The 22,920-nt window shown below is 37.7% G+C and overlaps 1 protein-coding gene and 1 long non-coding RNA gene across 2 annotated transcripts in view; one reads left to right on the top strand and one right to left on the bottom strand.

The window, feature by feature from the left end:
• Positions 1–59: 59 nt before the first annotated feature.
• Positions 60–22,920, top strand: part of LOC102511863 (serine/threonine-protein kinase Sgk3) — a 117,691-nt gene continuing 94,830 nt past the window's right edge. The window contains exon 1 of the mRNA XM_032470110.1: positions 60–135. The gene's annotated coding sequence lies outside the window, so the exon portion shown is untranslated. The remainder of the gene's footprint in view (positions 136–22,920) is intronic.
• Positions 16,704–22,895, bottom strand: LOC106730852. Its single transcript, XR_001367295.2, has 3 exons — positions 22,754–22,895; positions 22,437–22,482; positions 16,704–17,965 (listed from the first exon to the last, which is right to left on the bottom strand). It is a non-coding gene; the product is annotated as an uncharacterized LOC106730852 (long non-coding RNA).

The raw sequence follows: 22,920 nt of genomic DNA, 5'->3' as shown, positions 1-22,920 counted from the left end.
CCCCCATAGGCGGAGGGAAGGATACAGGGAAGCCTGGTTAAAAACGGAGTTAAAGGGAATGGGTGTCGGAAGCAAAGGGTCTGAAGTTCACGACTGCTAGAAGGGGAGGGGAATGAAAGGCTCTCAGTGAAGAAGGTACAGTAAATAAATATCCAGCGACATGGCGGGCTGGGAAGTTGAGTGAAATGGTCTAGTCTAGGCTGGAGGTCATAAAAGAAAAGGGGGGAGTATAGTGAATTGATTCTCGGAATGTTTCTTAAGTTTTTTTTTTTTTTCATCCTGTCCTGTCACACTCCTCACTTCTCATTCTTACCGCTCTTACAAGCCACTGAGGCTCCTGAACTACCTCTTCTGCCTTTTTCCCCTCTGTGCTGGGAGTCACCGAGGCGCCATTTGTTTCCTGGAACCGTGTACATTTTTGCAGTTTACAGTACAAAAAGCAATACCTTGAATGTGTATAGAGTTTAAATACAGATCCAGAGCTTTTTAAGTAGGTGTAACATTGTTTGCTCCTTATAGTCCTACCCTCAGAGAGTAATAGCAGTTATCATTTATTGCGTTCTTGATATATGCCTGTCATAGCATTTACATACACGATGTTGTTTAATCTTAATAATATAATAATAGAGGAAACATGTCCAGAAAGGAAATGACTTGCTTAGGTTTGCGGGCGTTTAGACCTAGATCTGTACCCATTTTACAGACAGGGACATAGGCAGGAGAAGTGTTAATATAAAATAGTAACTAACTTCTAGTTACTGCTGTTTTATAGTTTGCATAACTTGTTCACATGTATCATCTCATCCTCACACCTGTAATACCTTTACCAGGTATTGCTGACTGTATTTACAGTTATGGAAACAGACTAGAAAGAATTAAGTTACTTGTCCAAGGTCAAATCACCGGGATATCTCAGCCCCAGAGAGTGCTTTTTACACAACTTACTGCAAGAGGGAAAAGGAGCTGTTAAGCTCAGACCTTTTGTTAGGCCTCAGGATCTCCTCTTAATGACTCAAGAGGATAATAAGGATGTTTACCCTTAAGGAGGACACAGAATTTTTTTTCTGAGTTATACATCTCTGCTTTATTGAAAATCAAGATTTGAGGTTTTTCCAAAAATGCACCTTGAAGATACCGATTTTCTATAGGGAAATGATTACTATGAAATTTTTAATTGTACATTTTCCAAGCACCACTCATTAAAATTCTAACAGAATTTTCTAGGTGGAGAATACAATACAGTGTTAATAGTCCACCATTCACTATATCGTAACGTCATTTCTTCTTTTTTTTTATTGAAGTATAGTTGATTTATAATGATTCAGGTGTACAGCAAAGTGATTCAGTTATATATATTCTTTTTTAGATTCTTTTTCATTATAGGTTATTACAAGATATTGAATAAAGTTCCCTGTGCTACACAGTAGGTTCTTGTTTATGTGTTTTATATGTAGTAGTGTGTATACAGAACTTTATTACTTATGTACTAGGAAACTGCCGCTTTATGCAGAACACATTCATATGTTAATTGAAAGCTAATACTATTTTAATGTTGTACAGTTAGCCCCTTTCACTTATCATTCTGGAAATTCTTGCTTTCTGAAACTTTAGATAAGTGAAACTCCCTCAAAATTTCTGAAACATTTGGCACGAAATAGATACATAGTACAGTCCATGAAACCACTCAAGTTTTCTATAGCTGCCAAGGGAACTGTTTAACTTATTAGGTTTTTTAAGCAAATAGAATATTTGATGCTTTGAAGTGAATCGACTGTAAAATACACACTCCTGAAGGATATTAGTGCTGACTTTCACCTAATTATTGTTTACAGTTTTCTTCTGAAGAAATGGCATGCTTCAAAAAGAAATCCTTCAAATGTTAAATTATTTTCTTGCCCAATTCTACCTGGCCTGTAAAAATAGTGTAACCTCCATACAAGATAGGTAATGTTACTTACCTTGAAGGGAATAATTTTCAATAGTTTTTCTTAAAGAATTAATTCATGCAGGAAAATTGTTTATATCTATTCTGACAGTAGTTTGGTGGTAACTACACAAGTGGTCTTGGAGCTGATTTTTAATTCTTTATAAGTTGAGAAACTAGATGTGCCCTTTAAGTGGAAATTATTTTCTGCTGTGACTGAGAATTTACACCTACAGCAAAGTTATATTTTTCTCATGATGAAATCCTCGGAGCACATAAAGAGTAATAGCAGTGTGCAGTTCCAACACTGATGTGCACTTTCATGTGGAGATCACCAACCCAAATTGTCCTTGTTGATGAAACTTATGAATAGTGGAATAGATTTTTTTTAAAGTATGTTTGAATATGTCATTCTGAATCGTACCTTCACAGAATATCTACTTCCACCCTGCTGAAAGAATTGGGTAGCCTTTGTCTGACTTATCAAGTACAATCCACTTGACTGGTCCAGTGTTAATTTCTCCATATGTAACCTTGATTAGTTAGAAATTCTGTTCCCAAACTAAATTTGATACTTAAACCCATTTGTTACTATAGTTCTCCTACTTTTAAGGACTATATTTTTGAGGGAAAAAAATAGTTAATGGGGGGAGCAGGGAGAGGAGATAAGTTTTAAAGCAATTCTAGAATTAAATTAGATCATTTAACCTGAAAGTCATTTATTTTAATAAGTCTGTAGATGCAAAGTTCAGAAGGTAAGAAAGCTAACATAAATAAAGGGGCAATGATATTAACCAGGCCAAATCCAGGGTGTGAATTAATTCTTTACAGGCACTTAGGCATGGGTACCTATAAAGTAAGAAAAAGAAAATTTTGTCATGACCAAATGTGACATTCTGTTTTCTTTTTTTTTTAATTGAAGTATAGTTGATTTACAGTGTTGTGTGTTTCTGGTGTACAGCACAGTGATCCAGCTGTACATATATATACACATATTCTTTTTCATATTCTCTTTCATTACAGGCTACTACAAGCCATTGAATATAGTTCCCTGTGCTATACTATACAGTAGAACCTTGTTGTTTATCTATTCTGTACATAGTAGTTTGTATCTGCCAATCTCAAACTTCCAATTTATTCCTCCTCCCCCCTTCCCACCCTGGTAACCATAAGTTTGTTTTCTATGACATTCTATTTCTTATGTGGTCAAAGGAGTGCAGAAAGCCTGCAACCTGCTTGCGTGAGATACATATACTTCCTTCCTCTTCCCGCCAAATCCCATGATATTAATTACCTAATGACCTTCATAAAATCTTTGTAGAACATAAAATAGTTATTGTTCTTGAATCAGTATTCCAGATGGGAAAAATGTGCTGAGCACCTGATGTTACCTACCTCTTCTACCACCATCACCCCAGCATCACTTGTATCTGAACTGTCAAAATTAAGTTAATGCTGAAATTCATTTTTTTCATCATTTCTGGTATGGCACTTCTAAACTTCCTATATTGCTTTTTACAAACCTGGTAAATGTAAAAAGCTAGGGGTCTCCACTTAACAGCAGAACAACCATCCTTGTTTTTTCTCTTTTATATTGGAAAAAGAAGGGAAGCATAACTTTGGGAATTGTTAGAAGTGAGCCACATACTTTCTCATATGAAATGTACATCTCTACTGAGAGTCCATTTATGTCACTCCAGATCCCTACCCCAGACAATCAGACTTTGAGTCACAAGCTTTTGTTGAAGCTTGGGGTGGATGTGAGAGGGACTTCATTACTGAAGTACGTATTGTAGGAACTTAAAAGGGTGCAGAAGGCCATCCCCATCCCAAAAGAGCTCAGAGTCTAATAGAATAAATAGGCTTAACTAAATTGTTCTTAAATACAAGTAGAATAAGGCATATAATCAATCAAAACAATATAAGAAAATATCACAAACGCTGTGAACAATTTAGTGAGGGCTTGTTACAGGGCAGATGTTTTTAAGTATATTATCTTAATCTTTAAAACAATCCCATGAGATAGGTAGTATTGTCCTTATTACACAGATGAGAAGAAGATGTAACCCTGAAAGGTTCACATTTTTATCATCATTATTACCACCCAGTTAGCAAGTAGTGGAGCTGGGCTTCAAATCAAGGTTTTCCTCCATTTTTCGGAACTCACTCTTTCCACTACATCATAGCTGCTTGGTGATATGAGAGAGAATTAGCCAAGAAGTGAGTGCAAACTGATGGCCAGTAGCCAAACTTGGCTTTGTTATGTTTGTGTTTGACCAGCAGCAGTTTAACTTTTTTAGAATGTGAACATCTTTGGGCAGTGGCCAGCACTTCACTCTTTAAGGTCATACACCAGGCCCCCTTGAGACAAATTACCTGCCAGCCTCCAGAAAGCATTTGTGTGTTCTGTATCAGGCAGTAGTAACTGAGGATAGAGAGGAGATATTCTTAAAAGGCTTGTGGAGAAGGTATGTCCAAGGGTGGAAGGAGGACACTGTGAACAAGAGTTGCAGAGAGTATTTGAGGAAGAATGATTGGCAGGATTTGTCCTTATATAAAGGTGAGAGATGTCAAGTATAGAGCTACAAGTTATGCCTTAGCACAGTAGTTCTCAGACTTTACTGGGCATCAGAATCGAATATAAAGCTAAAACACAGATTGCTGGGCTCCACCCCAGGTGTACTCATTCTGGGGTGGAGTTTGAGAATTTGCATTGCTAGCAAGTTCTCTGGTACTGCTGATGCTATGGTCCAAAGATCACACTTTGAAAATCACTGCTTACCAGACTATAGGGCACTTTGGGTGAAGGGCTTAAAGCCAAGATTGGGTTTTCAGTGTTTCTATTGTTTTAAGTATAAAAAGAATTACTTGACATCGGATATTTAGAAACTAAGTAAAAAAGAAGAAAAAATAAGTCTGTTATCAATTAGAGGTTATACAACTGTTAACATTTTTGATGGACTGTTCAAGTTCTTTTCTTTTCCCTAAAAAAAGAAAGAAAGAAAAGAAAAACAGGAGTGTACTTTTTTAAGAAACCAAAATTACACCACCCTCATCCTCAGCCTCATCATGGTAGCTGTTAACACTTACTGAGCATCTACTGTGCACCAGGATCTTTACATATACTTACTTAATCCTTACAATATCCTTATGAGCCAGGTACTATTATTAACATTTTTATTTTACAGATGAGGAAACTGAGGCACAGAGAAGTTAAGTAACTTACTCAATGTGTCATTGCTAATAAGTCGCAAAATTAGAATTAAAACCCACATAGTCTGGCTCCAGATTACACTTAGCTATTATGCCATACTAACACTTAGGCTGTTCCGACCATCTTCCTATACTACTGTGCATACTGTTTTAAACTTATATTCTTTAATCACATCATGAACAATCTTGATAACATTAAATGTTCTTGTCTAACATTTAAAATGAAAGCCTACTTTTTTTGTTTTAAAATATTTCAAACACTCAAAAGTGTACAGAAAAATAATATAAAACTCACCACCAGCTTTAACAAATGTTTCTATTTCAGCCTATTTGCTTCAGAATGCCCCCTTCAAAAACACACACACACATAGATGTAGTAAGACGGTGATTCTGAGGTTTAATTTTACTTAAAACAAGATTGTGCCTTATGAGTTATAAGAGAAATCATTTCCCTTAATAAAAATAGGATATCCTTTAAACTTAGTAATGGAAGAAGAGTTTTTATGTAGTGAACAACTCCATAGTTACCATTGCCATTGTCATACCACCGGCCTTTAACACCCTGGCCCAAGCATGGGTTTTATTAATTACTTGGTGATAAAGGTAATGCACACAGATAGTAACATAAAGCTAGGTAATGTGACGTGTATGGCTTGGCTTACTCAGTTTTCAGGCTGCTTGGACCACCTCCATGTGGTGAAGGTTACATTCCACCAGAGTGACATCTCAGCATTGCCCAATAGAACTGTCTGTGGTGATGGAAAAGTCCTATGCCTGTCCTGTCCAGCATGGCAGCCATTAGTCACATGTGGCTCTTAGGCACTTGAAATGTGGCTAGTGCAACTGAGGAACTGAATTGTTCACTTAATCTAATTTAAATTAAATGAAAGTAGCCACATTTTGCTAGTGGCTACCATACTGGGCAGCACGGATCTAGGTCCTTAAAGTTCCCATTAAAAATAATCAGTCCCCCAATTCCAGTGAGGTCCTGGCTCTGATGGGGGTCAGGAAATGGGGACTGACTGCAGAAGTGAACAAGGGAACTTTTGGGGATGATGGAAATATTCTTTATCTTGATTATGGTGAACGTGACATGGATATATACATTTGCCAAAAGTCATCTGACTGTACTCTTAAAATGGGTGCATTTGTCGTATGTAAATTATACCTCAATAAAGTTGATTTTTAAAAGGAAAAGGAAAAAAAAAGATTCTCAGAGACAGGAGTTCCATCTCTTGTCTATCTAAAACATGCCTTCTGCAGTCGCATTTTTTCCTCCCTAAGAACCACCAAAGTCGTTACTACATTATAAGACCCTGTGGCCTGGCCCCAGTGACTTCTCTCACTTTGTTTCCCTGACTCATGCTTCAACCATACTGGCTACCTTATTGGTCCTCAAACACTCCAAGTACATTCCTGTCTCAAGACCTTTGCACTTGCTCTTCTTCTGCCTGGAAAACCCTTTTCCTAGACAATATTATTTAGGTGTCTGCTCAAACATCAGCTCCAAAAAGATGCCATTCCTGCCAGCATCTCTAAAACAGCACTTCTGTCCTTTTGATTCTCTGTTCCCTTATCCTGCTCACTTTCTTTACAGCACGAATCACTATCTGAAATCATATAATTACTTGTCTGTTGTCCTCTTTCCCCATTAGACTGTAAGGCTGTTCATAAGAACCGGCAGTTTGTTGATTGTTGGAATCCCTGTGCCAGGCACACAGTAGCCTCAATAAATATTGTTGAATGAATGAATGGCTATCATCCGTGGCAGTTTCTCAGCCTGAGAGACAAGCATATATTTATAGAAAATCCACAAATTCTCTACTAATCTAAAATAAGGTAACATGGTTTTCCAGATGAGCACCTTAAAACATGAAGTTTGAGTATGGAGTCCACGTTGAATTTAGGATTTTGTTTGGATCAGATGAAAGCCAAAGGACATCATGACAAAATGTGTGAATAAAGATTCCACTGTAATTCTGATGGAGTTGAGCCATCACATGTACACAGTGGCCTAGACATGCCCCACTCTAAAGAACCAGCACTCTGACTGTCAATGCCACGTTCCCGTTAAAAGCAGAAATTGCACAAAACACACATGCACGTACATATTCTCATATTCACAACTTAGGAGCCGTAGCTGAACTAGTAAGGAATTGTTTTTTGGTTCCCAGCAATAATTCAATTAGGTACTATTTAATTCAGATTTCAAATACTCATAAATACTAACCCTGTCTTACAGTGAATAAGACTGCTTTACAGAGTTATTAAGTGATAATTAAAATTAGTGTTCCAGGATTTCGTAGCATTAGAATTTTTATGAAAATATGAGATCTAATTATCTTGAACTAGCAGCAAAAATCCTAGAAATTATTAACACATTTGTGCAAAAAGGTGTCGTTTGCACTGACATTAGTACACATACAGAGATACAATTAATGTAGATCAGAAGTTGAATGTTAATGATCACAAACCTAACATTGTACAATTTAAATTAACATCAATTTTAAATGGCTGGACCAAATAACCACTGTCCTTGGAGCAGGAGAATGCTTATCACTGTGGTTATATTATCATTGCTTCTTCTTACTTTTTCTTTTCCCTCAGTGTAGAACCTGAAGGGTAAAAGAAAGTTCAAGAATTTACTAAACAAAACAAAACACTTGTATCTTCATTCCAGTGACAGTTTTAAGTTTTTGTAGAATGGCCTGACCCCTCTCTCTGAACCTTCTAGCTCTGTGCCCCAACACAGCCTAATTCAGTTCCTTTCATGAATATGACATAAAAAGTCAGAGCAAGAAGTACTTGACACATATTTCATAAGACATTTTAATAGACGAGAGAAGAGCAAAAGTGCTTTTTCAGCCCTATGAATCACGTACGTAAATTCTTTCATGGTATTCCAAGTTATAAATGCATCATAATGATGATATATAAGAATTAAAATCCAGGGCAGTCTGCAAGCAGGGTATTTTATTTTGGTGGGCAGCAATGTAGTGTAGGAAATTATGTGTGTGTACTAAATTAAAGCATTGGCACTAGATGTCAGCAAATCACAGCATGGGAGAGTGATGAATGGACAGAATATCTTTGACAAGGATTCCTCACCCAGCATTTTCCCGTTTGAATATTAATTTTCATATAGCCTGGCATTTGCTAAGGTGTGTTCCATAAATTGTCATGTTGAGGCAAGGGTTCTACAGAGAAATAAGCTTAGGAGATGTTGAATAAACTAAGTTCGTTTTCTTTTTCCACTGTAGGACTTCTCAGAGCCTTTCTTTCTAGGCTGATGATAATGTGACTCTTTCCAAAGAGCAGCAGTGATGGCCTCAGAATAACGAGAGAGAGGAAGGGCTTACTGTCCAGAGTCTGCCTGCAGCACAGGATACAAGGATCTATCCTTCAATTACATTTGTTTACTTTGCACATTGTTTTATTTATTTGCTTTTTGTTTTGTTTTATTTAGAGTGCGTATTTTGGAATGCTCTGGGGATGCTGCTAGCAATAAGGAGGGTGTTAGTGCCCTTAGAGCTCCTTTGCCCTAATAATTGATATGCAGCATTTCTACACTTCCTTGGCTACAGAACCATTTTGAACCTATGTCATAGGCACACACTTTAGGAAAAACCAACAGAGACAGATACTGCCTCTTGGTATGATCTACTTTTATCAGTGTACTTGAAAAGAGTTACTGCTTGCCCATGTTTTGTGGTAGTAGATGGAGGTTTTTTTGCATTTAATGTTTTAATCAGCTGATAAGTATTTGTGTATATGATGTGAGGAAGAGATTCAACTTATTTATCTATTTCTTTTATATTGAAAAATGCCAGTTGTCCCCAAACCTTGCATTAAATGTGTTTTGGGTTTTGTTTTCAGGTCCAGAACCCTTCAGATCAACTTACCAATAAGCTCAATATGTAAAACAGGTAAATGTGGTTGAAATGGGGAAGGATGAGAATTATGCTAACCTGGCAACACTCCTTACCCCCATTCCCAGCCTCCCTATAGAGGAGGCTCCAGGGAGCACTTTGAAAACCACTGGAAAAATTCGTCCCCTCATAAATGACTTGAAATGCCATGTCTATAATATGCTACATTAAAATTTTTACCCATTCCAATTATTTTTCTATTTTTCTGCCAATCTTATGCTTTAATTAATTTATAGAGCCTAAGAGCTTTATAATATAACAAAAGAAGAAATTGAAACATCTAATAAATAAGAGAGAGGCCCACAATACTGGCATATTTCTTTCAAATAATGTCTATTATTGGCAAGAGTTGACTAGATACCTTCAGTATGGAGACGATTAACTTGGTAAAACTATATGTTGATCAATAATTTGATAGTGTATGTCACAAGTTTACAAGGTTGATATTCTTTGACCCACCAAATCCCCTACAGGATTTAACCCTAAAGATATAACCAGAAATGTATAGGAAATTTTTGCTATTGTTTACATTATTGATAGTGTTGAAAATGATCCAGATGTTTAACAGTGTGAGATTGGTTAAATGAAGCCTGGCACAGCCATGAGATAGGATATTCTTCAGCCATTACAGTGATGTTGCAAAAAGAGAAGTATTTTATTGAGTGCTTTGATGCATCTGGCACTGTACCGTGCGCCTGAATTATACTGTCTTACTTGAGCCTAACAATATCCCTAGGTGATAGGTATCATTCCCGTTTATAGATCAGAAAACACAGAAGTTGAGTAAAGTTCTAACAGCTAGTAAAGCAGTGTTGCTAGAATTCAACCTGTGTCTGCTCTTAACCCTCATTCTTAATCACTGTCCTAATGATAAGGGAAAATATTTACTGATAAGTTATTGTTTTAATGCAGTCTAACTGATCTTAAACAACAAACAAACCCCCCCCCCAAATGCAATCCCTTCTTCCTAAGTTTGGAAGGTACTTACGCTTGGTAATTTTTCCCCCAAAGGAATCGACCTTTGTACATGTTCTTTATTGATTTTGGAAGTATTAAATGCCTGCTCTAAGAATTAAAACCGGGCTGAGCATTATGTAGTAGCTGCCCCTTTAATCATAAATTACACCTCTGTATGTGATTGGAGATACTTGTAGGCTCTTTTCTAAGGTTCCCTCAATTCTGCCTCTTCTTGCCCCAGTGTCAGCTTATGGGCCCTGGTTGGGGATGGAGACAGACCAGAAAGGCAGCCTGAGTGGAGAGGTCCATGTGTAGGTCTAAATGACTAACTTTCAGCACAGCAGGGTACACTGTGTATGAGGTGTAGCATGGTGATCAGAAGTGCGGGCTTTGGAGGCCGACTGGCTAGACTGAGTCCCAGCTTTTGAACTTGGGACCTCCTGGTGCCTTGATGTCTTCATAAAATGAAGGTGGTCATGTACCTACCTCCTAAGATTATGGTGTGGATTAAAGTGGTCAATGCACGTAAAGTATTTAGAACAGTGCCAGGGACGTAGTAAATGCTCAACCATTAGCTATAATTACTGTAAGAATGATGAAGGTGGTGGTGATGATGCGTACATGCAGAGAAGGAAGAAAAGAAAGATAACTTAATAGCACTTAGTATGTGCCCTGTACCTGCATGATCTCCCCCATTTGACCTCTATGAGTTAGATATTTTTATTCCCATTTTATACAGATGAGGAATCTAAAATTCAGGGAGGTTACATATTTCTTGTGTAGAATGAATAATTAGACCCAATTCTAGGACAAAGAGCAAGATAAATACTGAAAGCCAGCTGGTCAGGAGATAGCAAAATGCTGAGAATGAGATGAGAAGCAGGCCAGCAGGGTCACCACCCTTTTGGACCAAGGCGCAGTGTTTTAACTTTCAGGACTGGGGTTGGGGGCATGTAGTGCTCAATCTGGTATCAGAAAACTGTCCTTCAGAAATCCAACTGTTTTTATACTGGTTGGTATTCCTCTTTTTGTTCTCCCTTAGTGTGTCCTAAAATTATTTCTAAATTATCAATCTATCTCATTTGTGCTTTGAGGGATCAAAAAGGCAAAAGGAATCTGGGGCCACCTCCTGCTGGACCTTTCAGAAAGAACCTGGTCCGTTAGACATCAGGTATGCTGAGCTTCAAATGCCAGAAGCCCAAGAGGGCAAAGAAACACAGGGAGAAAAAGCTTCCTTCCCTGGGGCTTCTGGAGCATTCTCTGCTCTACCCTTGGAAGGTTTTGAACAATGCTCTTTGTCCTAGAGGATGGCCATTCACTCACTCATCTGGCCAGCATGACTCATCCCCAGGAGTGATGAGTAAGTGAAATTTTACAGTATTTATGTTTTTGTGACTTTTATAAACATGATGATGTGGAAAGAGCGTGGACTTTGGAGTCACACAGACCCAAGGTAAACTCTTGGATTTGTCACTTAGTTGTGCAATTTGGAGCTGGTTAATAACTTCTCTGGGCTTCCTCATCTATAAAATAGGAATAATGAAATCTTCACAGAACTGGTATGAAAATGAAACGAGCCAGCAAAAATGAAAGTGGACCCTGGACCTCTGGCACGCACAAGCCCTCATGCTTTTCCTTCCCATCAGATTGTGGTTTTGGGGTGAGCATTTGCCGTATCTTGTATTTGTTTTTATACTTTCCTACTATATAAAGTACAATGCTTTGTTTACAGTAGCATCCCATAAATACCAGCTGAATGACTGTGGCATACATGCACATAAACTGAATAATGAGTAGACAAATTTTAGGTGTGTTTCAGTGTTTATTTGTTTATTTACCCTGTCATAGAGAAAAACGACCAACTGTAGCAAGTAGGATGTGGAGTCAGGGCTGAAGCGTCAGGTAGCTCATTCCCTGCACGGAGCTACCAGCTCCAAGGGAGAGTGGGGCCCAAGGTCCCCACCCCTTCACTTACAGAGCCCCTGAGAGCACCGTGTCTCAGTTTGCTCAGAGGTGGCCTTCTGTGGGTGAATAAAGTCTCATCTCTTCTGACAAAAGGGGTTCCTCCCATAAACAATTTGCTGTGCTTGATTTAATGTTTTTTTATCTTTTAATTTTGAAATTATGCAAAGAAGGTGATGTGACACTCATTTACCAATAAATTGAGATTGCCATAATTGCAATGACTTTTTTGAAATTTTGACTTAATTTCAGACTTTTAGAAAAACTGGAAGAATATTGCAAAGAATTCCTGTACACCCTTCCCAGTTTCCCGAGTGTTAATATTTTACCCCATTTGCTCATCCTTGTCTCTCTATATTATACATGCACATTTTTTCTCTGAGCCATTTAAGGTAAATTTCCCTCTCTCTCTCTCCTTCCTTCCTTCCCTCCTTTCTCTCAAATAAAACATTTAGGTAGAGTTAAAGCTTCCCCTCCTCACCCACCCCTCCTTTCCTTCCTTTGTCAGGGAACCTGCTGTCTGACGTTTTTGTCCTTTTACTATATGGTTAGATTTATAGATACTGAATGTTTATTTGTTGAGACTTGTAATCTAGAAAATGATCACTTGTACAGATGTTCCACATTACCTGAGAAAAAATGTGTACTCTTTTAATTCTTTAAATGAGCCCATAGCTGTAAACCATTTACAACAGTGCCTGGCACATCATAAGCATCATGTAGTGTTAAATTTTAAAAATAATCATGTGGGGAGAGTATAGCTCAAGTGATAGAGTGCATGCTTAGCATGCACAAGGTCCTGGGTTCAGTCCCCAGTACCTCCTCTAAAAATAAGTAAACCTAATTACCTCCCTCTCACACACACACATAAAACCTTAAAAAAAAAAAATCATATGGTTGTACAGTTATATATAAAGTCCACTAGCTTGTATTTCTTGGTTATTGAAATATAGCTGGTTTACAATATTACATTAGTTTCAGGTGTACAACATAGATTCAATATTTTTATAGATTATACTCCATTTAAAGTTATTATAAAATATTGGCTATATTCTCTGTGATGTACACTATGTCCTTGCAGCTTATTTATTTTATACATATTAGTTTGTACCTCTTAATCCCCTACCCTATCTTGCCCCTCTAGCTCATATTTTTAAACAGCCTTGTTCACATTGTATATGTATGAGCTCTCAATTTTTGGAGAAGTGTTAAAATCTCCCTGTGATTGTGGAGCGGTACATTTTTGCCTGTATTCTGCCAACCTATGCTCCCTGGCATGGAAGTGAGAGATTCTGGTCAGTTGTCTGGATCCCATGCCCTGATCTGCCCCGTCAGTGAGGGATGCACTTCACTGCACAGGAGAGACCGACAATGGAAGTTAGGGCGCTGGCTGCGCAGAGAGGGTATCAGAGGGAGAGGGAAGTTCATGAATTCAAACACCAGCAACCCCAGTGGCATCAGTATCTCCCCTGTGTAAGGTTTTTCTCTGTAACCATCACTTGCTATAGTCTGATATTTTTCCTCTCAAACTCCCCATGGCCCCTCAACCCTAATTCCTCTGAAGTTTAAGATAATAGTCACCAAATTCCCTTTTTCCAGGATTCCAAAATTAAATTTCAGTCTTCATTATGATACTTATGGGACTGGAAGCTTGGTAAAAATATTTCTTAGCTAATTCAACAAAAATTGAATGTTGTTGGCTGTGAATAGGATACACATATAGAAAAGTGGGAAAAACAAATGTGAAAATGATAAACTGAAATGAACAATGAAAATTATTAAAAGAGAAAAGAACTGCTTCTATAAGGGAGAAAACGGTGGGGGAGGATGTTCCAAGAGGAGTGACCAGATCTGGGAAGGTCATGGGCCAGGACAGACCTTGGCCTCTGAAGGGCTAACAGAAGCCAGTGAGGCAGGAACATAGTGCAGATAAGTGGCCAAGAAGAAGCAGGAGAGACGTATAGGGACCGGCTCTCATAGGCCTGTATGAGCCATGTTGAGCTTTTGATCTTATTCCAGGAGTTGGAATCCATTGGATTGGGTTTTAAGTAGAGAGTGAGATGCCTGTGTTTACGGTTTTAAGCAAAAGTCTAGCTAGTAGGTGGAGAATGACTAGAGAAAACCATGGAAGCAGGGGTACCATTCAGGGCAACTTTGGCAAACAAAGGTTTTTGTAACCTCATAGTATGTTTCCCTCTCGGCAGAGAGTTTAAAAACCACTATGGCAAATAAAACAGACTAACTTGACCTGGAAAGAATTGTTTATACAGTTTGCAGTAATCAGCATAGATCCTTCACAGGTCTGCAAGGTCTAGAATTATAACCATAACCCCACTCCCAAATTAAAATCTGTAGGTATTTTGTAAAAATTTTTTATCTTAAAAATTTTAAACTTCCATAAAAAGAGAAGAGCACAAAAAATTCCCATTACCTTGGGAATTACCCAGTTACTCAATGAATATTAAGTCTGCTGACATTTATTTCACCAGTTACTTTTTTTTTTTCTTCCATGGCTGAAATATTTAAAAGCAAATCCCAAGTATGCAATTTGGATCCTTCATATATTAAGGCTCCAACTCTAAAATATAAATGTTTTCTCACATACCACAAAGCCATATTCATAAAGCGTAAAAATTCATTGCTGACATCTATACCAATTCTGTAGCCAAATTTCTTTGATGTCTCAGAAATGTCTTTTTATAGTTGGTTTGTTCAAATCAGAATCTAAATAAGATCCACACAAGATCTATTTGGTTCTTAGATCTTTTAAGTCTCTTTTAATCCAGCTCACTGCTTTTTTTCCCTCCTTTTTTTCTTTGTTTCTTTTTTTTTTTTTAATTTGCGTCATTGACTTGTAGAAACTGGATTTGTTGTCCTGTAAAATGTCTAAATATTTCATAATAAAAAGATACCTTTTTTTTTCAAATAAAAAGGACAAAATGTGGGGTTTGAGCCTTTCAATTTCTAGTAAGTCAGCCCATCTCTCTGGAATGTTCTTTGATGTGTCTGGCATATAGTCTAGTCCAGTGAGCCATAAACACTCACCACGCTTGGCACGCATATGCAGGCTGTTAAATAAGAGTGTGTGTGCTTACTGTTTTAATTTCATCATTCAGCCTTCTCAGTTTCTTGACCTGTTTATTCACTGTGATTTGTCTGCTGTTATTAACAGAATCTGAAAATAGCACCGTTTCTGAAACATTTTTTAAAAATTAAGATAATGCTTCAGTTTGCTACTCTCAGTCTTCTCTCCTTCAGAAATTAGAAAATTATAAATAGTTGAACTGGAGGTAGCATCAGTAAAAGCCAAATTTGTTTTCACTGTAAGGATGCACAGAAGATGCAGTGACCAGACAACGCATGTTTTCTTCACCTCAGTGTTGGCCTTTGTGAGAAGGATGACTTTGATTTCTTTGCTATAATTAGCCTCTGTTGTCAATGAAGGTGAGAACTTACTACCTGCAGAAACTAGAGTTAGATCACTGGTTCTTTTGACTTTATTGCAAAGTTATATTGCAAAACAGGTTATATTGCAAAAATATTATTGCAAATTTAAAGTTAAAGGAATTTTTTAATATCCATCTCATGCTAATCGTTTTGAATCATTTAATAGTTTGAAGATTCAAAGGAAAGGTGTAATTCCAAACTGAGCATACACCATGTTTATAGAAAACTGGATGTTTAATGTTATTTCACCCTTGCAAAACAAAAGGCAGTGTCTTCTTTGAACCTGTGCTCACATATTCCTGGCTCTACCACTTACATGCTTGAGAAACCAGTCAACTTTTCTGAGGTATAGTTTTCTCAGGTAAAATGAACATACCATACTTAATTTATAGAGACTTAGGGATAATATGTAAAACTGAATTTAAAGTGTAGCTTGAGTAATTCTGGGTACGTCTTCTGGATCAGGCTGTAAACTAGGAGATGTTTGACAGAGATACATGTTAGTTATTTTAAGATGAAAGAGACAGAGGGTTGGGAACCAGGATCCTTGAATCCTCAACCAGCCAGCTACTGTGGTTTCAGCTGCACTCTTGGTCCCTATAATAGATATGTCTATAGAGGACCAGACCAGACAGACACTAGCCATAGAAAAGGGCTGGAGCCTTGACCTGCTGTCCAGGATGAAGGGTGGTCAGTGGATGATCTTTCCCAGGGTCCACTGATCATTTGTCACTCTTTTCCTTATGTTACTATGGCTCTTTGGATTTATCATATCCTGCCTTGTATTATATTTACTGTATACAAGTATATACCCTCCACTGAAATATAAATATCTCAAGAGCAGGGATCATATCTTATTTATCTTTATAGAATTTTTTTTGAGATAGTAAGAACTCAATAAATGGTTTGTTTAATTGAATTGGCACCCAAATGCCCAGAAAATGTTGATGTTTCCTCCTCATGTAGTCTTAAAATAGGGAAGATTTGTAGTTGTAAAGTAGCAAAAGCAACTTAAACCAAACCAAAATGCACTAACAATGAGGTTAACGTTGGCAGATAATATTCGAGGAATAATGGACAAGGAGCTGAGTCACATGTTGGTTCATCATTCATTCAGCACACGTTTATTGAGAACTTGTTGTACATCAGGCACTATATTTGATGACCAGGATGCAGATGAAAAGATATTGTCTCTGCACTCATGGAGTTCACAGTTTCAGTTGTGTTTGACCCAGGAATAATTTTTAATAAAAAAAAAAATTGACTCTCTCTTTGCAAAACAACAACAAACAAAAAGCTCTTTATTGTGTTAGGACAAAAACCTTCCATACCAATTTCTCTTTGAAAAAATTTTTTTTTGTTATTTAGAATGAGTTTTTTAATTGAGATATAATTGGCATATAACATGATACTAGTTTCAGGTGTATGACAATTCCACATTTGTATACATTATGAAATGATCACAGTAAGTCTAACATCCATCACCACACATAGTTACAAAATTTTCATGCCAATTTCTCAAAGGCTTTAAATCAAGGAGATTTTAAAATCATATCACATATTTTCCTAGCATTTCTTAAGATCCTTGCCATCCTCCTTGCCTCCTCCCAGCTTCTCCTGCATCTTTGGGTCTCTGAGCATTGCCACTCTGGCCTCCAGGGGGCACTATTTCCTCTTTAATTCTGTGGCTCAAGCATTTGACTCTCATAATTCCCTAGAGTACAGATAAGACCAGGGAAAATATTTAAACAAAAGTTTACAAAGGGCTCCAGAAGAACAAAAGGCAAACAAGCAGAGGGAGTAATATACAACTGGATAATCTGGTTCACTGAAGGCAGTGCAGGAATTTCAGCATTTGACTCTAAAAGGATTCCTCTCTACCTTGTTTCTCACTACATGCACAAAGCAGAAGCCACTTTTTTCTACCCTGCATTATGTCCTCAAGCAAGCAAAAATTTTCACAAATAGCTCTAAGATTGGTAAGGATAATTCCAGCTATGGGCTTCCTTCTAAATTCTAGTTTCCAATCTCAGTATCTGGCTCTTTCCTACATACTAGGCACGCGGCATGCCAGCCCTTTTCTGGGGAGATGGCATTGCTGACCTGGGGTTGTCGCTTTACCTGTTGTTGGCAGATGGTTATGGATGGGTCTCTCACGGCCCTGCATGTCATGCTCAGTATGCCAGGATTGCCAGGCCCTGGCTGCTTGTATTACTTATCTGTTACTACTTAACAGATTATTCCAAATCACAGAGGCTTAAAACAACAATCACTTATTTTCTGACAGTTTCTATGGATTAGGAATCTGGGCACAGCTTAGCTGGGCGCCCTGGTGCAGGGTCTCTGACAAGACTATAGTCAAGGTGCTGGCCAGGGCTGAAGTCATCTTCAGGCTTCAGTGGGGGAGATTCTGCTTCCAAGTTCACTCACGGGGCTGTTGGTGGGCCTCAGGTCCTTGCTGACTGTTGGCCGAAGACACCCTTCTCATGCAGGTCTCTCTAGAAGGCAGCTCACAACATGGCAGCTGTCTTCCCTTAGAATGAGTGAGCGAGTGAGAGAACATAAGAAGGTGCATAAGACAGAAGCCACAGTCTTTTTATAACCTCATCTCAAAAGCAACATCCCCTCACTTGTGCTGTATTCAGTTAGTGACACTGAAGGCTCTTTGGTGCTCTAGAAGTATCATGGGCTTCAAAGCAAATGGACTTAGCTCTGCCACTTTCCCGCTGGGTGAGCTCTTTGAACTCTTGTTTCTTTTTCTATAAAATGGGAATAATGGCATTGTTAGGAGGATTAAAGATGATGTGTATATAATGTGCTTCTGAAAGAACTGAGAAGCAGCAGTCAATGATTGCCTCCACTGACAACCTCTGTCTTCACCTCTCAGGGAGGTGACAGGACCACTCCTGTGTCACCATCAACTTGTAACTAATTTGTACGATACACTAGGTGTCTAGACCCAAAGAGAAAATCACAAGAAACTAGAGATTACTCAAATAAACGTTTTTTTCCTACAATTGTCAGCAGCCATCATCAAGAACCATCTGGGTTAAGCTATTGGCCAATAGCTCTCCTATTGCTTGGAGGATAATCAGGTGGTATGGTAAATCAGACTCTTGCAATTAGTTGTATAAAGAGAACAAATATGAAAAAGTTTCTGAGTTAGCATGGTTTCCAAAACTGGGGGGAGAAAAAGCTAGTTCTCCGTATGTCCACACTTACCTGCCTATTTTGTAGGGCTTCTGATATATCTAAGTATCAAATTTGTTTTCTATCTGCTGCTGTAACAAATTACCGCAAATGTAGAGACAAAACAACAGAAATGAATTATCTTATAGCTCTGTAGGTTAGAAGTCTGACATTGGTGTTACTGGGTTAAAATCAACATGTCACTAGGGCCGTACTCTTTTTTTGGCGACTTTGGAAATGGATACATTTCCTTGTCTTTTCCAGCTTCTAGAGGCCACCCATGTTCCTTGGCTCTTGGCTTTCTCCACCTTTAAAGCCAGCGTTGTTGCATCTCTGACCATTTTTCCATAGTCACGTCTCTTATCTCTGACTCTTCTGTTGCCTCCCTCTTCCACTGTTAAGGACCCTTGTGATTACACTGGACCTACCTAGAAAATCCAGGACATTCTTCCTATCTTAAGGTCAGCTAATCAGTAGCCTTAATTCTTTGCCATGTAATGTAACATATTCACAGGTTGTGGGGCTAGGATGTGGATAGCTTTGAGGGGGGACAGTCATTCTGCCTATACAAATGGGTATGTATCTTATATATGTAATATAGATGTAATTTATATACATATTTACAGTTGATCCTTGAACAACATGGGTCCACTTACGTGCAGATCTTTTTCAGTAAATACATACCTGATACTCGATCTGCAGTTGGATGAATCCACGGATGCAGAATTGTTCATATGAAGGGCTGACTAAAAGTTACCCACAGATTTTCAGCTGGAGTAGCGGGGGGGGGGGGGGGGTCAGTGCCTCTAACCCCCATGTTGTTCAAGGGTCAACTGTATGTGTGTGTATGTGTGTATATATATGTATATATATATATATATATATATGTAAAACTTAAAATTTTACCAAGTATTGGGTTTCTACTGTGTGATTATCTCACTTAATCCTCGCAATAACTTTATGAAGTAGGCACTACTTTTCTGAATGGAAAAAAAAAACTGAGGCTAGGGAGTTAGGCAGTGTACCTGGGTCCAGAGTTGGTAAGCAGCAGAGTAAGATTCAAACCCAGGGCTTTTTTCCTTTAAAGCCATGTCCTTAATCACTACACTGTACTGAGATTTGTCCAAGTTGTATTTTTCTTTCTATTTTCTAAGAAAATGGTTATATAGTGAACATTGCGGGGGGGGGGGGGTTGCCAGAGGGATAACCTAAGGAATATATACCAGTTAAAACTCAAAGATATTGTCTCTTTATTGCCTTTATGTGTGGCTTACATTTTCTAAATTATCACAGACTTTTGTAACTAATTTTGACTTTTTGTACCATGCCCAAAGTTTGTGAACTGTTAATACTGCTTGCTTCTTAAAAAACCAAATTGGGTCTAAATTCTTCCAAAGGCTATGAGCTTTGGGCTTTGCTTATTTGCAGGGTTTAAAAGTAAACAAGACCCAGGAAGTCATGTGATCCAGTTTCTTGCCCTAAATACCTCAAATCACCACATTTTGTTGCTATTTAGGGAACTGGTATAGGATCCCATTTTAGGCATGTATGGAATTTTAATTTCTGTGATGTTCGTTTCCAGAAGTATTTTCCTCTACCTGTTTTTCATATGCTTGTTCTCCAGTGCTAGTAAGTAGCAATTAAAAATAATTTATCCAAATGATGGGTTAAAATTACAAGTAACGAGATGAAATTTAGAAGACATAGTTGAAGCCAAATAACATGCCTGTAAAACTTTCAAACAGATGGTCCTAGGCTTGAAGAAACAACACAAGACAAAAGTGGTAAGATAGTTAAAAATACAGTATACTGAGGAACACATTCAATATTAAGGCAATCCACACTGCAGAAGGAAAAACTTAAGGGGTTTTTCTCATCTTATAACAAGGATATAAAATCCCCTTGAAAGCACTTTATGTTCTTGTACCTTGGAACTTCCCTCTGTCTTAACACAGTGCTTTGCAGAGGAAGTGCTTGTTGAATTAGTAATATTTATGTTTACAGAAGATTGCATTAAAAGCACCTTGCAGATATCTAGAAGAGAAAGTAAGTGATAAACGGTTTACTTAAACTACATAAAAACTAGGTGGGTATTCAGATGACCATTTTCAATTCAAATCCCAACCTGCAGCGGGTCATTAACTATGTAAAGACCAGATTTGGAAGTAGGGGAAGAAGTTGAGAAGCAGGTGATACTGAGGAGTTTAGCTGTAGTAATTGTTCCTTGTATATGTTTCATAAATGATTTAAACTACTGATGTGGGTGGGATTATAGTTTCAGTTGCTACCTCCCTGAGCCTAGCACAGTACCTGACACACATGAGGCACTCAACAAATAGTTGCTGAATAAAGAAGGAAGAGAACAAAAGGCATTAAATTCTTAGATGACACCAAACCAAGGAATAGGGTTGGTGGACGTTAACTAACATGGTGCTTTTGAATATGCACCCTGCCCTTAAGAATGTTTCTGCATGCACACCCAGAATATAAATTATGTACCTGTGACCTCTTTGTAAAATATCAAACCCAAATTTAAAAATATGAAATAATCAGTATATTTAAAATAATTTAATCGTATTTTATTAAGAGTATAAGAGCCTTTTTGCTTTCACTTGATGGTCTGTTACTTGGTACGTTATTTTTAAAAATCTTGGTTTAACACTTTGTGACATAGCGATCTGCAGATCTGGTTCTAAGATTAGATTATTCTAATACTACATTTTGATATCTATCACAACTGAAGAAGATACTTCAAAAAGATATTTAGATTTAAATGGAAGAAATGCACCATTGTTGGCTATATCTATTAAAGTACCCTTCCCAGGATACCTTACAGAGCACTGACAAAGGACTGTGTGAGCATGCCAGTGTCACTGTGTATGTTAAATAATAAAGCTTAATTTCTTTCTTTTTAGGGAAAACAAATACACACTGTCCCTGACTTACGAAGATTCAGCTTATGATTTTGCAACTTTACAACGGTGTGAAAGCAATACGAATTCAGTAGAAACCGAACTCCATGTTTTGAATTTTGATCTTTTCTTATGCTAGGGACATGCTGTGCGATACTCTTGTGATGCTGGACGGCATCTGCCAGCCACAGCTCCCAGTCAGCACGGCAACCTGGAGGGCAAACAACGGAGACACCTCCAGCCATTCTGTACCCAGATAACCATCTGTTTTTCACTTTCAGTACAGTATTCAATGAATTACATGAGCTATCCAACACTCTGTTATAAAGTAGGCTTTGTGTTAGAGGATTTTGCCCAACTGTGGGCTAATGTAAGTGTTCTGAGCATGTTTAAGGTAGGTTCAGTTAAGCTATGATGTGTGGTAGGTAGTGTGTGTTAAATTCATTTTCAGCTTATTTTCAACTTACCATAGGTTTATTGGGGATGTAACACCATCTCAAGTCTAGAAGATCTGTAGACATTGGGATATTTTCTTTCTCAACTGTAGTAGCCTGCCTTGAGTACCTCTAGGATGTGCACCATCCACTTTGGATGTCTTTTATCTTAACAAACTTGATGAAATTAAAAATCACCCAGGAAAAATACAGTTTTGGTAAAACAGATGCAAAGGAGTTCACTAGGACAATCAAAACAACTTCTTACATATAATTTGAGAAATATAAGACTTAATATAAGTCTTACATTTAAATATATTAAATATAAGTCTAAACAAGACTTTGGAGTTCAGATTTTAAAGTCTAATGATGAAATATAATTTTAAATATAAGGATAATTATCAGTTGCATTTTAAGAATGTGTGAATGGAAAAGCTGAAAGAATGCTCTCACTATACTAAGGACTTACCCAGTCGTCTCATAGAAGATTCCGTGTCTCATAATGGGCATCTCATCTAAAAAAGAATGTGGAGAATTTGGAAAGAATCTGTGTGAGAGTCATAAAACATTTTAAAAAAAAAGAAGAAAAGAAAGAAAGAAAAGAATCAGAGGTATAGAAAAGTTAAAAGAACCAAAGTTGTTTATTGCAGAAAACTTAGAGAACTGAAGGGTCTTTTGGTATATGAAGAGTTATAGTCCCTTAAGGTCTATTTAAGTCTTCGACATCTGTCTGAGCCAGACACAGATTCCCTTAGAGAACCAGATGAGGAAAAAACAGCGACGCACCTCTTTAAGCCGAAGGCTGTTAAGCCTTTGCCATCTGAAATGGGTTCAATCATTAATTGCACGTAATTGACAGTAAATAACTGAGTCACCAAATGAATGTTGTTTAAGAAAAGCTATTATTCTGTACTGATAAGCAACTAAAATATTATCTTCAAAGTCCACCTGGT

The sequence above is a fragment of the Camelus ferus genome, chromosome 29 (genome assembly GCF_009834535.1).
Source record: "Camelus ferus isolate YT-003-E chromosome 29, BCGSAC_Cfer_1.0, whole genome shotgun sequence".
Classification (NCBI taxonomy): Eukaryota; Metazoa; Chordata; class Mammalia; order Artiodactyla; family Camelidae; genus Camelus; species Camelus ferus.
This window is presented reverse-complemented; position numbering and strand designations above follow the sequence as displayed.